At 36.0% G+C, this 15,016-nt stretch overlaps 1 pseudogene; it reads left to right on the forward strand.

Moving 5' to 3' along the window:
• Window positions 1-6,012: 6,012 nt before the first annotated feature.
• The window catches only part of LOC136311660 (phospholipid scramblase 1-like), a 149,485-nt pseudogene continuing 140,481 nt past the window's right edge, over window positions 6,013-15,016 (forward strand).

Below are 15,016 nucleotides of genomic sequence, written 5' to 3' on the forward strand. Positions count from 1 at the left end.
CATTTTTTAAAAGTATGTTGTTTAGTTCCTACATTTTTGTGGGTTTTTTCCCTCTTTTTTGCAGTTGAATTCTAGTTTCAAGGCTTTATGATCAGAAAATATGCTTGGTAAAATTTTGATTTTTCTGAATTTGCTGATGTTATTTTTGTGGCCCAACATATGGTCAATTTTTGAGAATGTTCCATGTACACTAGAGAAAAATGTGTACTCTGTCGCTTTGGGATGAAATGTTCTGTAAATGTCTATCATATCCAGGTGCTCTAGTGTTTCGTTTACGGCCAATATATCTTTATTGATTTTCTGTTTGGATGAACGATCTAGAGCCATCAGCAGTGTATTGAGGTCTCCAAGTATGATTGTATTTTTGTCAGTTTTTGTTTTTAGGTCAATAAGTAGCTGTCTTATATATTTTGGTGGTCCTTGGTTTGGTGCATATATATTAAGAATTGTTATGTCTTCTTGATTGAGTGTTCCCTTAATCATTATGAAATGACCATTTTTGTCTCTGAGTACTTTTGCTATCTTGTATTCACCATTATCCGATATGAGTATTGGTACACCTGCTTTTTTTTGTATGTTATTTGCTTGGAGTATTGTTTTCCAGCCTTTCATTTTGAATTTGTTTTTATTCTAGTTGCTTAGATGTGTTTCTTGTAGGCAGCATACAGTTGGATTATCTTTTTTAATTTATTCCTCTACTCTGTGTCTTTTTATTGATGAGTTTAATTCATTTACATTTAGTGTAATTATTGACACTTGTGGGTTTGCTATTGCCATTTTATAAATTGCTTTCTGTTAGTTTTGTATCTTGTTTGATTCTTCTCTTTTGTTTTTCTACCATTTGTTTTTGTTTGGTTGTATTCCATGCTTCTTTCCTCTGTTGCTACCTTTTTTAAATCATGTGCTTCTGTGGTGGTTTTTTTCAAGGGTGGTTACCATTAAGTAATGAAAAGGGTACCTACCATGTTTATTGTAGTACACTATCTTATGAGATCTTATGCATTCTATCATCCTTTACTACTATTAATCTCCGTCCTCTCCCCTTTTTTTTATTTTGTTTTTGTTTTCACGGTTCAAATTTGATTTTATTGTGTTCTTGGTGGAGCTTTTACTTATGGTTTTATTTTATTTTGTTTTGTTCTTTGTATCTGGTTGGAAAACCCCTTATAGTATTTCCTGGAGTGGGGGTTTCTGATGATAAATTCCCTCATCTTTTCTGTATCTTGAATGTTTTTATTTCTCCTTCATATTTGAAGGATAGCTTCTTGATGGGTATAGTATTCTTGGCTGAAAGTTCCTCTCTTTCAGGACTTTAAATATTGGGGTCCACTCTCTTCTAACTTGTAAAGTTTTCACTGAGAAATGCGATGATAATCTAATAGGCATTCCTTTATATGTTGTATTCTTCTTTTCCCTGGCTGCCTTGAGAATTTTTTCTTTGCTGTTGGTTTGTGTCAATTTCATTATGATATACCTTGGAGTAGGTTTGTTGGGGTTAAGAAAACTTGGTGTTCTGTTTGGTTCTTGAATTTGAGGCTTTAGTTCTTTCCACATGCTTGGGAAGTTCTCGTCTATTATTTGTTTGAATATATTCTCCATTCCATTTTTTCTCTCTTCTCCCTCTTGTATACGTATTATTCTTATGTTAGTCTTTTTGATGGAATCAGACAGTTCCGGTAGGGCTTTCTTATTTTTTAAAAATTTTTTGAGTCTCTCTCTTCTTCTCTCCATTGTGCCTGAAGTTTCTTGTCTTCTATGTCTCTAATCCTACCTTGTGTCTGGCCTGTTCTATTAGCTAAGCTTGTTACCTCATTTTTCAGTACATGACTTGAGTTTTTCATCTTTGTTTGATTTGTTTTTATAGTTTCAATTTCCTTGGTAATATATCCTTTGTGTTTGTTGAGTTGTTTTCTGAGCTCCCTAAATTGCCTTTCTATGTTTTCTTGTATATCTCTGAGTATTTTTAGGATTTCTATTTTAAATTCTCTGTCATTTAGCTTCAAGATTTCCAATATATTAAATTTTTTCTCCATAGATTTTTCCTCATCTATCTGTGCTACATCTCTGTCTTTTGTATCCATGATATTCGATTTTATTTTCTTTAATGGCATCTGAGAGTGGTTTTATTAATAGTTCTATTGAATATTAATAAAAGATAAAAAGTAAAAAAAGAAAACAAGTAGAAAGAAAAAAAGAGAAAATTTATTATTTCCCTCTTTTTTTCTTCTCCTCTCACCTCCTCCTTGAGAAAGTATTTTGATGAACTGTGAATTATACTGTGCTAAATGGAACAAAAACTACCTATAACAGAGGGCCTGAGTTGGAGAGAAGTGATAAAGGGGCAAAAAAGGAAGTAGAGACCCACAAAATGCAAAAAAGGAAAAAAATTTGGGTCAAGAATAAAATGATTTGCTTGAAAGTGATGGTCAACTATGAGATATTATGAGAGGGATAAGAGGGAAACAGAAAAAAGGAAAAAAAATAGTATTGTATTAAGTGGAGCAAAAACTGTATAATGGAGAGCTGGGGTTGGGGGGAATGCTAATAAGTTAAAAAGCAAAGTCAAAAGCACCCAAAATGCCACAAAGAAAAAAAATTGAGTCCCAAATAAAATAATTTGTTCGTAATTGAGGATTGAATGAGTGGAAAAGTAAAGGAGAAAAGAAGAAACTAATAGAAAGGGAGAAAAATGAAAAAGGAAAAAAGGAAAAGAAGAAAAAAGAACAGAGAGAGAGAGAGAGAATTAAGGGTTATGAAGTGTAACCCTCATAGAGAGAAGGAAGAAGAAAAAGAAAATGGGAGATGTAACACTTATGGGTAGTGTAGTTCAAGAAGGGGAAAGAATAAGGTGAACTGAGAATAAATGGACCAAGATAGAAGAGAAAAAAAAAAGACCAGAAGATGAAAGCAACAAAATAAAATGGAAAAAGTTATAAAGTCTGTGGATTTTTCTTGATTTTGAGAGATTGTCTTCTTGCTTTTTCTTTTCTCTCCCTCTTCTTGGTCAGTGACTCTGTACTGCAGGCTCTGCCCCTGTGGCATGCTTAGGTAGAGATTTGCAGTTGATGAAACTCTATGGTGATGTCATATATTAGGCTTCAGTCTCATTGGTAGTTGAGGCTTGTTAGCATTTGCAGGCTCTGACAATGAGAGAGTCAATTTTCCCGGAGCCCCTCTTCTATTCTCTCCTTCCTGAATTAGCAGCCTGATGATCCAGCTATGAGGTTGCCGCTGCCTCTGCATGGAGAGTAAGAGGCTCAAAGAGCTGGCAAACCCCCACTCTATCCCCACTCTGCGCAGGGGTCTGAGTAAGGCTCTCTCAGTCAGAGCTGCCAGCGTAATCAGGCAGGGCTGGGACCCAATTGCTCTCAAGGTGCCTTTCTATGAGGCTCTAGGCATGTCCAGTATGCCTCAGCATTCTGTGGGACCACTCTCCCCAGGCTTTTTGCAATTTGTAACCTGTTTTGGCTGGAAAGAAAATACCCTAGTCGCTGCCTGCAGAACAGGAGGTCTTAAAAGCTGCCTAGTCCCTCTTTTTAATGTATAGCCCTGAGAATGAAAGCTCTGCCAATCAGAAATTGCCCCCACCCCTACGTGCATAGCAAGAGGCACTCAAACATATCACACCTCTTCTGTTAGATCACTGAACTGAGAGAGATCTTGTCAGTTAGAGCCACATAGGTCAGTTGGGAGGTGGGCAGACTGTGGGTTAAGCTAATTTCAGTGATTGGATCTGAGTTCTGCTCCGGAGACAGGCTACAAGCTACTTGCACGACCCTCCCCCTAACCGTTTAGTATTTTTTCTTCCCAAGGATGTTAGCTTGAATGACTGAGTGAGGCGCCCTGTCTACCCAGAGAAGTTTGGGCATAGGGAAGTTTGCTTTTGCGCACTCCCTGCACGCCGCTGTTCAGGGTGCAGGGACCACACTGAGACTCTGGTCACAGCCTATGCAAAGGCCTCTGACCCTACCCCTCTGTCTGGGAACATGGGTGCCCACTCTCTTGCACACTATCCACGCTTGCCGACCAAGATATCGGGGCTAAATGGTGGCTTCTGCTCGCCCTTCTTTGCCGGGGTTTGGTGCAGGCATTAGCTCGCGTTGGCTGAGTTGCCACCGGCACAGTCTTTCCTCAGCTCAGACATTTGTGCCGCAGCCTGGCTCCCTCCACACCCTTAGCCCTCTATCTCAGCTCCAAGTGAAAGCAGCCTTTGCTCAGGTTAGTGAGGAAGGCAGAGTGTTCCTTTCTCCATCTTATTTCCTATAGGGTTGATTATATAGTCAATTTTTCACTCGATCATACCTTCATTTTCAGTGTATGGGACTTGCAGATGCTCCAAGGATAGATTTTTCTGTCTCAGGTTGAAGAACTTGTTAAAATTCTGGGGAGATTTATTGGTAGCATTCCTCATGGCGCCATTTCTCTGACATCACTTCTAATTTAATTTTTAAATTTATTTTTTCTGTGCAGAACCTTTTTGTACACAGTTTCCCATTTGTATGTTCAGCATGGGATTTTTTTTTCTGCTTAACATTATAACTTAAGAATGTTCCTATATTAACTCAAATTATTAACAAATATTTGGGTTCTACTGAGTAACTTACCTAGCCATTTTCATATTGTTGAATATTTAAATAGTTTTCAATTTTTTACTATTTTAGTAAAGCTGCAATGGAAACTTTTGTGAATAAACATAGCTTTTGGTATTTTGGATTATTTTTCTAGGGTTGATTTGCTAGAATAGAATTTTTAGTGAAAAGGTATGATAATATAATGGGATGATAAAGTGAAAGCTTTGGCTGAGGCAACAAGGTACAAGAAACAATGTATTCCGCAGGATTTACTACATAAGATGCCAATTTTTAAGAAGGTTATTAAAAGCCAGTTACAATGGCCATTTATTGTATAACATTAAAAGTATAAAATGGTCCTGGTTTGATTACCAGAAGGAATTGTAGGTGCAAGCATTTTTGCTGTACATCTCCCTTCTTCCTCTCCAAGGAAATGTCTGCATTCCTGCAGTATGTCTGCACTTCACCTACCTGAGATATTTTTATTAATGCGCCTAATGGTTTAAATAACATTTTGGGCCAGTTTTTGACTAATATCTGAGAGATCTAAGAGGCGAATGATTGGTTAACTACTCTGATGAGGATAAGTGGAGTAATTGCCAAATGGGACAATTTGAACTCCCAAATTTGTCTAGGAAAGGATATGTGAGAGTTTCTCATGAGCATAGCTTCATCTTTGGTCCTGTCCAACAAAGCTATTGGACAGTGCTGCAGATTCCTGGAATGTGAAAAAAAGACGCATTCGCTATTGCTGATGACACTACAAGACTTGGAAGACCTTTGAAAGAAAAAGAAGAAAGAGAGAAAACAGATATGGCAGCATAAGAAGAAAATATTTTATTTTGTACATGTTGTGTTTAAGGTACTTGTGAGACATTTAGATGGAAGTGCCTAACTAGTAATGGAGTGCAACTGCTGGAGCTCAGAGAGAGAGGCCTTAGATGGAGATGTGGATATTGGCTCACAATCCACAGACTCAGTCACTGTTAAAAACTGTTGGAGGCTTGAGACAGTCTAAAGAGGGAATAGAGAGAGGTGAGAAGCAAGTCAAAGGAAGAATCCTGGCTTTAGTCTGTCTGGAAGACAATGAGGAACTAGCAAAAGAAACTGAGAAGGGAAAAAGTCCAGAGATCCAGGACTGAGCAATGTAATCAGAACCACAGTGCGAGAGAATTCCAATTAAGGTGTAGTCAATAAGGAGTTGTAAAATCCAAGTAAATTGGATTTTAAAATTAAATTGTTTTTGGTAGGTAGTGGGCTCTGGTGATTGTTATAAACTAAGCCTCACTGTAATGATGGAAGCAAGGGCGTGGCTGAAGAGTGAGTGAGCAGAGAAAGGGTCTTTGTGCGAAGATCATTCTTTCTAGGATCTTGATTGTGAAAGGAGGGTGAGAGAAAGGCTTAGAAAATCAAGAGAAAGACTTGAGCGTATCAATGGGTCATGGGGAAGGTGTCAGTGGAGTGCAGACACAAAATGCAGTACAGGCGTACCTCATTTCAGTGCGTGCTGTGCTTTATTGCACTTCACAGATACTGTGTTTTTAACATCAAGGTGAGACCTTCACCAGCAATAAGATTATGACTCGCTGAAGGCAAGTTATGGCTAACATTTTTTTTTAGAAATAAAGTGTTTTTGTTTCTTTTTAATTAAAGCATGTACATTGATTTTACACATAATGCTATTGCACCTTTAATAGACTATTTGTATAGTGTAAACATAACTTTGATTTGCCTGGGAAACCAAAAAAGATTCTGTGTCTTACTTTATTTCAATATTTACTTTATTGTGGTGGTTTCTAACTGAACCCTCAATATCTGTGAGATATGCCTGTAGTCCCTTCTTATCCATGGTTCTGCTTTTCACAGTCTACTTGCAGTCAACCTGGTTGCAAAATATGAAATAAAAAAATTTACAAATGGAGAAATCATAGGTTTCAAATTACTTACTGTTCTGAGTAACATGATGAAACCTTGCCCTGTCCAGCTCTGTCATACCCGGAATGTGAATCATCTCTTTGTCTAGTGTATCTATGCTGTATATGCTACCCATCCATTAGTCACTTAGTAGCCATCCAGTTGTCAGATTGACTGTCATGGTATTTTGGTGCTCATGTTCAAGGAATCCTGATAGCAGCCGAACACAATGTCATAATGACTGTATCATTCATCTGACTTCATCTCACCACGTAGGCATTGTGTCATCTCACATCATCATGAGAAAAAGGGTGAGTACATTAAATGAGATATTTTAAGAGAGAGACCATATTCATAAAAGTTTTATTATAATTTTTCTATTTTATTATTGTTAATGTCTTATTGTACCCAAGTTGTAAATTAAACTTTATCACAGGTATGTATGTATAGGAAAAAATATGGTGTATATAGGGTTTGGTATTATTCTGGTTTCAGGGATCCACTGAGGTTCTTGGAATGCATTCCCTGAAAATAAGGGGGAACTTATTCCCTGCAAATAAGGGAGAGAGAAGGATTAGCTAATAGATTTAGATCATAGAGAAGAGAAGGGGAGATTAGATTAAGAGCCTCCAAGCCCTCTGAATTGAAAACTGTTAGACAATTTAATGTATATAAAGCAAGGAAAGCTGTGTGATTTTAATGAAGAATGATATCTTTCTTTAGTGTTAATATGAAACAGACTCCAATATATATTGTGAAACAAGGTAAATCGTGTATTTAGTATGCTACTAGGGCTAAGATGAATATTAATGCAGAGTATACACTAATATGTGAGTGATGTCCCTCTGGAATTGTGCACTGCATGATCCTTTAGGTGATATTCCCCTGGTTTGAGACAGACCTCACATTACCTACACTGGAAGACACTTCTCAAGAGTCTTTGTATTTCTTTGTTCTGGTCAATATTCATTAGAGTAACCTTTTGATCATTTAACTTCCAACTTATTTATTTATTCAAATATATTCACCAATGAGACTGATGGATCTGATTCTCTGCTCTGCTTGATAATGATGTTTTTAAATTGAACATTTATAAAGTGGCCTTCTGATGATAATTTGGTTCTTTACGTGACTTGTTCACAGGGAGAGAATGTGTTAGCATGCTGATATGAGTGTTTCTGTCTGATGGTCAGGCCTCATCTAAATAAATTGTCATGCCTATGTATAATATAAGTCTGTGAGGACTTGATTAATGAAAACCAACCACTCAGAGTCAGACCTACTTCAGTGTGTTAACAAAACCATGTATCTCCCCTTGTTCCTGAAAGTTACAGACCAGTTTCTAGACTGTGGTGAATTCATTAAGCTCAGTTTTATTTGTTTAGGCTCACTGTAGGCAGTCATTAGGGCTTTTCCTATTAATAATGTTCAAGAAAAAATTATGCCTGACACTTGTTAAAAATGATAAAGAAAACTATATTTGGTACTACCTTTCTAGGTATAGGAACAACTGCAATGGGGTTTTTCAGTTAGGAGAAAGATTGGGTGCAACCTTGAATATAGCATGAACAAGTAGGTATTTATAACCAACAAGCAGGGTTGGTGTCAATGGGTGGAAATTACTAAGAGAAAATCTCAGGAGTAATGGTGGATTCTTGCTAAACTGACCTAATAGGATTCTTGTTAGAGGCAGGCCAGGGGTGATAGAAGATGAGAAAACTACTCAGATACTGAGGATGATCATATACTGAGGATGGAGCATTTTAACTAACCTGATTTAGGAAGATTCTTGCTAAAATTGTACAAGGTAGAGGCACACAGGTAAAACCAAAAATCAGGCTCTAGTTGTAAGAGACCTCAGGGTACTGAGTAGAGTTTGGTCAAGGAAAGAACTCTTGTAACTTTGTTATATGGGCCTTTTTTATTGAAATGTAGTCACTTGATGGCCTCAGTATTCTCTGTAAAAAAAAAAAAGAAGTCATGTCCATTTGGGGAGTGGGTGGGACAGTGGAAGAATGTGAACATGTGAAATGGGGAAAAGAACTGAACTAGGATATGAAAAGGACTCTCGAGCCTTGTTAAGGATGTAGCAAAGTTTTTCAAGGTGATTAAGGACTATTCAATATTTAAGTCCCACATCCTAGAACCTCATTCAGTTTAGGCAAATAAGGATCATTGGTGTCCTTAGATGAAGCTGACATTAGAGACTAACCATTTACATAAAAATAAATTAAAAGGATTCAGAGATTTTTTTCTAGAGAATTTCAGTAGCCAAGGAGTTGAGTCAAGAAGATGGGTGATCTCACATCACAGGGAGGTTGCTGAAAAAAAAGATGATGGTCCCAGGGATGTTGAGAGAGTTTACTGCTCTAGGAAGGGCAGGGTAGGAAGTGAGGTAAGGTCTGTCACATATCTGAGTGACACCTTGAATCTGTGTCCACTGAGTCTAGTCTCCTGTCCTTGAAAGGGGAGAAAACACTGACTGGTGAGTTACACCAGGTAATCTTGTTTCTCTATCAGTTAAAGTGTAGAAATAGTGCTTCAGTAAGGGAATTTAGGCAGGCAAGAGCAGGGGACATTCAAGCAAAAACAATAGCAAATAAAGGCCTACCTCACATTATCCGTTAAGAGTCTGTAGAATCATGAAATGGTAGAATTGAAAGGACCTCTACATTCTTCTGGTCCAATTTCTTCCTTGGATATTGGAAAAGGTTAAAGTAGTGTTTCCATTTACAGATGAGTATGTAAAGAGTAATTGACATTTTCCTCTGTGAGAGTGATTGAAATAATCACTGATTGAATTCAGTTTGCTTAAGAAAACAGAAATAACCAGAATATAAACTGTTAGACAGTTTATTGCATGTGTTTTAGCAATACTACTCCAAATGCTTAACATTTTGATCCACACAAAGATAATATGAGTGGAGAAGAGTTAGATTGATTCTACATACTATATAGAAAAAAAGAGCAACCAGTATTTTAAAGAACAAACTCATTGCTCAATACTGAATAATCTTGTGATTAGTGTGTCTAAAATAGCAGTCTGAGTTATTAAGTTCAATTTTGAGGAAATTATTAAGTGCCTATAATTATGGGACAATATTAGGAGAGAGAGAGGAATGTGATCAAGGATATCAGCTGAATGGTTATAAAAAGCCAGGATTAAAAAGATTAGAAGAAAGAATGTGCATGGATTGATAATGATCATGTGCTGTGAACTGGGGTTACCCCCTCAATTTTGATTGATCACTATGTGGACCAGAGCAGAGAAGATCATGGGTCAGGTTAGATCCATGTGTTTACACTAGGGATACAAAGATAACAGGGACATAATCTATTCTCTTAAAATTTTTATGGGGATTTGGGAAAGAAAGATGTGTAAGTGAGGCAAAATTTAAAGAAAAATTCAGTTATAAAAAGTGAACGTTAATTTATTCATTCATTCATTTACTCATTCATTTATTTATTCAATATTCATTCAAATATTTATTAAACATCTGCTATGCTCCCAGCAGTTTGCTTAACTGCAGTATGTGTAGTATAGGATTTGATTTAAGAGTACTAAGAGCTATGTAATTTTGTTTTGAATTCCCACCTAGCCTCCATCATAAGGGCAGGTTTTACTAGTAGCAAAACCACCTTTCTGAGGCTTGAATTCCTTCTTGCCATAAAGGGCCTTTTCTAACTCCATGCTGGATTGTTGTAAGAAAATAAGTGGAAAAGCTCTAGATGAGAGACACCTTCACTGGGCTCCATTTCTCCTTTGGACACTGTTCTATCTTTACCTTCACTTCTCTAAATTGCCCCTGCCTCTATGTGATCCAGGCCTGCATTGCTGGTACCTAAGTCACTGCCATTGACACACACTTGGCCCCATTTCTCTTCAAGTTGGTTTGTGATTTAAGCAAGGCAGATATTACTGAAACACCTCTTTTATCACTAAGTCATAAACTCACAAGGGAAGGGATTTAATGTTTTCCTCAATCTTTGGCACATAGCGGGAATCCTGGAAGGCTCACCCAGGAAATTTCCTCTTTGTATCTGTTTCTAACCTTTCCATTAAATTTTTCTAAACTGCTTGCTGTGGTGAGGATGTGGTTATAATTCCCTTTTGTTCTAGGCAATTCCTTTTCTCCGTGTTTCACCAGCTGAAACAATCTTCTCCCCTACAGGCAGTTATTAAGATTCATTTGTGGGGAAAACTTTCCTGGAATAGAAGTATTCATGCTGTAATGTTTCCTGGAAAAAAATTTATTCCTGATAATAAGCCTTAGAGTGTCTGCCTAATTCCCACTGATACACATCTGTTCCATAAAGAGACATCTCTTTGGAATCAGTGGGATTTTAGAACAACTTATCAAAGGGAGTGTGAAAATCAGGTTGGGGGCAAAATTTCATTTTGGAGCCAAATACCTCTATAAAATAATAAAGCAGCCCATATGTTCAAATTTATAAGCTCTCTTTGACAATTTAAAACTATAAGCTTCTGATGAAAGAAACGTTTGCCTAAACGATATGAAGAGCTGGCTCTGTTTCATAGTTGGAGTTCTTGAGCATTTTTGGTATGAAAGCAATGCATGATTCTGGGAGGATGTTAGCTATAAACTGAAGCTGATTCCTGGAGGGAACACATTTTTGCAGTAACTCCCATTCAACCAAAGTTCTAAGCAAACCAAGAAAGTTGAATTCCTCGCACTTACTTTTTATTGTTTGAAAATTGCTATTGCATTGAAGTGTTATATAGATGTTTGGGAAAGAAGATTGGGGCATTATTAGAAACATATCTCTAGGGCATAATTCGACACCACTAGTAGGAGATTGAAGAAATGGCTTCATACTGAAAAAGCAATGTCTGAGAAATATTATCAGTAACATGCTACTAAAACTAAATGCTGGACTGATTAGAATCAGTGGGAGTTTGGCTACATGAAAACAGTATTATTTGAACTTGTGGAATGAAGGGGAACAGGAAGTAGCTGTATTGGTAAGGTAAATTTTACTGGGATAAGGGACACATTCTAAAGAATTTATGAAAGGGTGAAAAAAAGCACTGATAGGCCCCTTGCAAAGTGGTTGCACATCAATTTATTTTTCTAAAGGACTCAAAGTGTTTTACAAAGTGTAAATATGACTCCTGGACTCCTGGGGTATTGTGCTGGTGGGAAATATAAAGAAGAGAAGTAAAATCACTAAAGTTTTGACTTATCTATGGATTTAGAAAGTTGAAAGTGAAATTAGCACTTGAATCCAGACTTATTTTTCATGAACACTCTTATTGCCAACTGTGATATTTAAAATATCTTTGTACAAACTGAGAATTCACCTTAAAAACAAACATTAGAGTTATAGTCAAGTGGTCTTCTGGTATTTGTTCTAATATAAATTATTTTTATACTAAAAATACTGAAAAGAAAAAGAAGTTAACCTAAGTGGTTAGGGCAATATACCATTATTTAATTTTTGAGATCATACCTTTTATAATCTGGGTTAATTAAAAACTATTTTCATTATTTAAATTAAAGTTTTAATTATACAAAAGTAAACTAGGCACATAGTAAAAAATTCAAATCTTACATGATTAGTTTATAATGAAAAGTAAAATTATCTTTTTCTCTGATCCTTCTTCCTATACTATAGAGGTTAACTATTAAGTTAATTTTATATGCTTCTATAAGATCATTTTACTGTGTGTATACAAGAATTATATAACATATTATACATCCAAAATCCCTTTGATTATAAAAATTAAATTATAATATGCATACTGCTTTATATTACAGTTTGCATCTTTCTCTTACCATCTTATCTTTTCAAAACAGTGCCTTTAGACTTATCTCTTTAAGATAGTAGTACATAACTCTATTTTGTGTTTTCACTGTAATTATTTAACCAGTTCTTTAATGATAAACATTTATGTTATTCTTTGCTGTAATGTGTTTGTTTGTGAGTGTGTATACATGCATCCATGAATGTATGCATGCTAAAACAAACAGTGCTACAGTTGATCTCCTTGTATATCTATTTTTACACTCACATGAGTATAATTGGAAGGAAAATTCCTACATGTAGGATTTCTTGGCATGATATGAAGAATATGCATGTTGTATTTTACTGTATATTTCCAAATTGTCCATCCACAGATGTATCAGCATTTGCTCTCTAACAAAAGTGCAGGAAATGAGCTGCTTGCTAATCCTCTCATTGGAATTGTGTATTATCAAACTACCTGATAGAGAACAATGGCATCCCATTGCTATATTTGTATATCATTAAGAAAGAGTACAAATTTATGTTCTTTTTCTCTTGAAATGCTAGTTCTTATCCTGTGACTATGAATAGATAAATATTTCTAAGTGTTTTGCCAGACTTTTTATATATTAAGGAAATTATTCCTCATTCTCTCATGTTTCATTTTTTTAAGATTTTATTTATTCATTTTTCAGAGAGGAGAGAGAGAGAGAGAGAGAAAGGGGAGGAGCAGGAAGCATCAACTCCCATATGTGCCTTGACCAGGCAAGCCAAAGGTATCAAACAGGCGACCTCAGCGTTCCAGGTCGATGTTTTATCCCACTGCGCCACCATAGGTCAGGCATTCTCTCATGTTTCAAAAACACTTTCCCAAATTTGTACTTTGCAAAAAATTTTTTTGTATATTGAATTAAAAAGTTTTATATACTAACATTGTACAAATTCTTCTTTTAGGACTTCTGGAGATTGATGTTTAGGAAGGATTTTCTCATTCTAAGTTTATAAAAATATTCACTCACATTTTATTCTAGTTCTTCTACCTTTTAATTTTTTACATTTAAATATTTGATTCATGTAGAATGTATTTTGTAGTAATGAATCAGGTAAAAGATTATTTGAATTTTTTAAAAAATAGGTAATTTGTCAGCTTGTTTATTGAGTAATCATTTTCTTAAGACAGTAAAATTTTATGTTTACTAAAATAGAATTTTCATGTATGTTTAGCATTTTTATGTTATTTATTCTTTCCCTTTCATTTGTATATATATATTATTATATGCTAGTACCAATTTATTTCTGCTGCTGGTGGGGCTAGTTCTGTCTTATGACTTTTCTTTCATGAAGTTGTCTGAGGTAATTATAGATTAAATTGAAGGAGAATTGACATCATTGCAAAATTGATCATTTTTTTTGTATTAATCTTTCATGGTTCTTGTTAAGCTTATTTTTAGGGCACCCCTCACTTTGCTATTGTGAGTGGGTTTTTTTCTTCAACTGTATTTTAAATTTGTATTGTATTTAAAAATTAGATTGGTCTGCAGTATGGTAAATATATAATTAGATTGGTCTTCCTGGGCTTGTGTGTCTTTTTCCTACAACAGGTTAAGGAAGTTCTCAGTCATTATTTCTTCAAATAGGTCCTCAATCCCTTGCTTTACCTTTTCTCCTTCTGGTACTGCTATGATATGGATGTTGTTTTGCTTCATGATGTTCGAAGCATCCCTTAAACTGTCTTCATTATTTAAAATTCTTTTTTCTTTTTGATGTTTTGATTAAATGTTTTCTTCTATATTTTCTTTCAAATTATGGATTTGATATCTGCTTCATCTGACCTACTATTTATTTCTTCTAGTGTATTCTTCATTTCTGACTCTGTTTATTTTTTAATGTTTTTTTATGTCCTTTTTCATTCTTACTATCTCTTTGTATAGGTCTCACAGATTTCATTCACCTTTCCCCCAAGTTCCTTGAGTATCCTTATAACCATTTCTTTCAGGTCTATGCCTGGTAGAATGTTTGCCTGCATATTATTTAGTTTTTATTTCTGGAAGTTTCTCTCTCTTTTTTTTATTTGGAGTATGTATCTCTTCCCACCTATTTTGGCTTTCTGTTTGTGGTTATTTTTGTGTATGTGTATATTAGGTAGATCTGCTATGTCTCCCAGTTTTAGTAGGGTAGACATAAATAGAAGGTGTCATGTGGGACCCAGTGATGCAATCTCCTTGATTACCTGAGCTCTGTGCTCCAGGAATGTCTCTGTGTTGGTTATATAAGTCCTTTTATTGTGAGTTTTGATTGTTATGGCTTTTTCATGCATGAGGTCAACCCTCAGATTGTCTGACTGTGATGATTGACCCTGACACAATGTATGAGCTGCTGTGCAGGTGCTGACCACACAAAGCCATATTTGCCTCAGCAGGGTCTGAAGCCTGCTGAGATCTCCCTTTCAATTTGCCACTTGTGAAGTTAATTGGATCTTGTTTAATGATTTATATAGCTTCCCGCTGGGTGTATTGGTTCTGGGGCCTCTTTAGAGGGACTGTAGTGCAGGTCAACATCAGACACTGCCTGTGACTGGACCTGGAGAGCTGCAAAGTGACCCACAGTTTTTTGCTGCCTCTGCTGGGCCTGATTATTCATGACAAGAACCAAGCTGGACAGCAATACAAGCTTCCACCAGTTTAAAGCTTGGGGACAGGTTAAGAAAAGGCCCAAAGCACTCTGAGTTCTGCTTCTGCCTTCTTCCAGGAGCTGCTGGCTCCCTGTTAGTCTCAGTCACTATA

The sequence above is a fragment of the Saccopteryx bilineata genome, chromosome 8 (assembly GCF_036850765.1).
Source record: "Saccopteryx bilineata isolate mSacBil1 chromosome 8, mSacBil1_pri_phased_curated, whole genome shotgun sequence".
NCBI lineage: Eukaryota > Metazoa > Chordata > Mammalia > Chiroptera > Emballonuridae > Saccopteryx > Saccopteryx bilineata.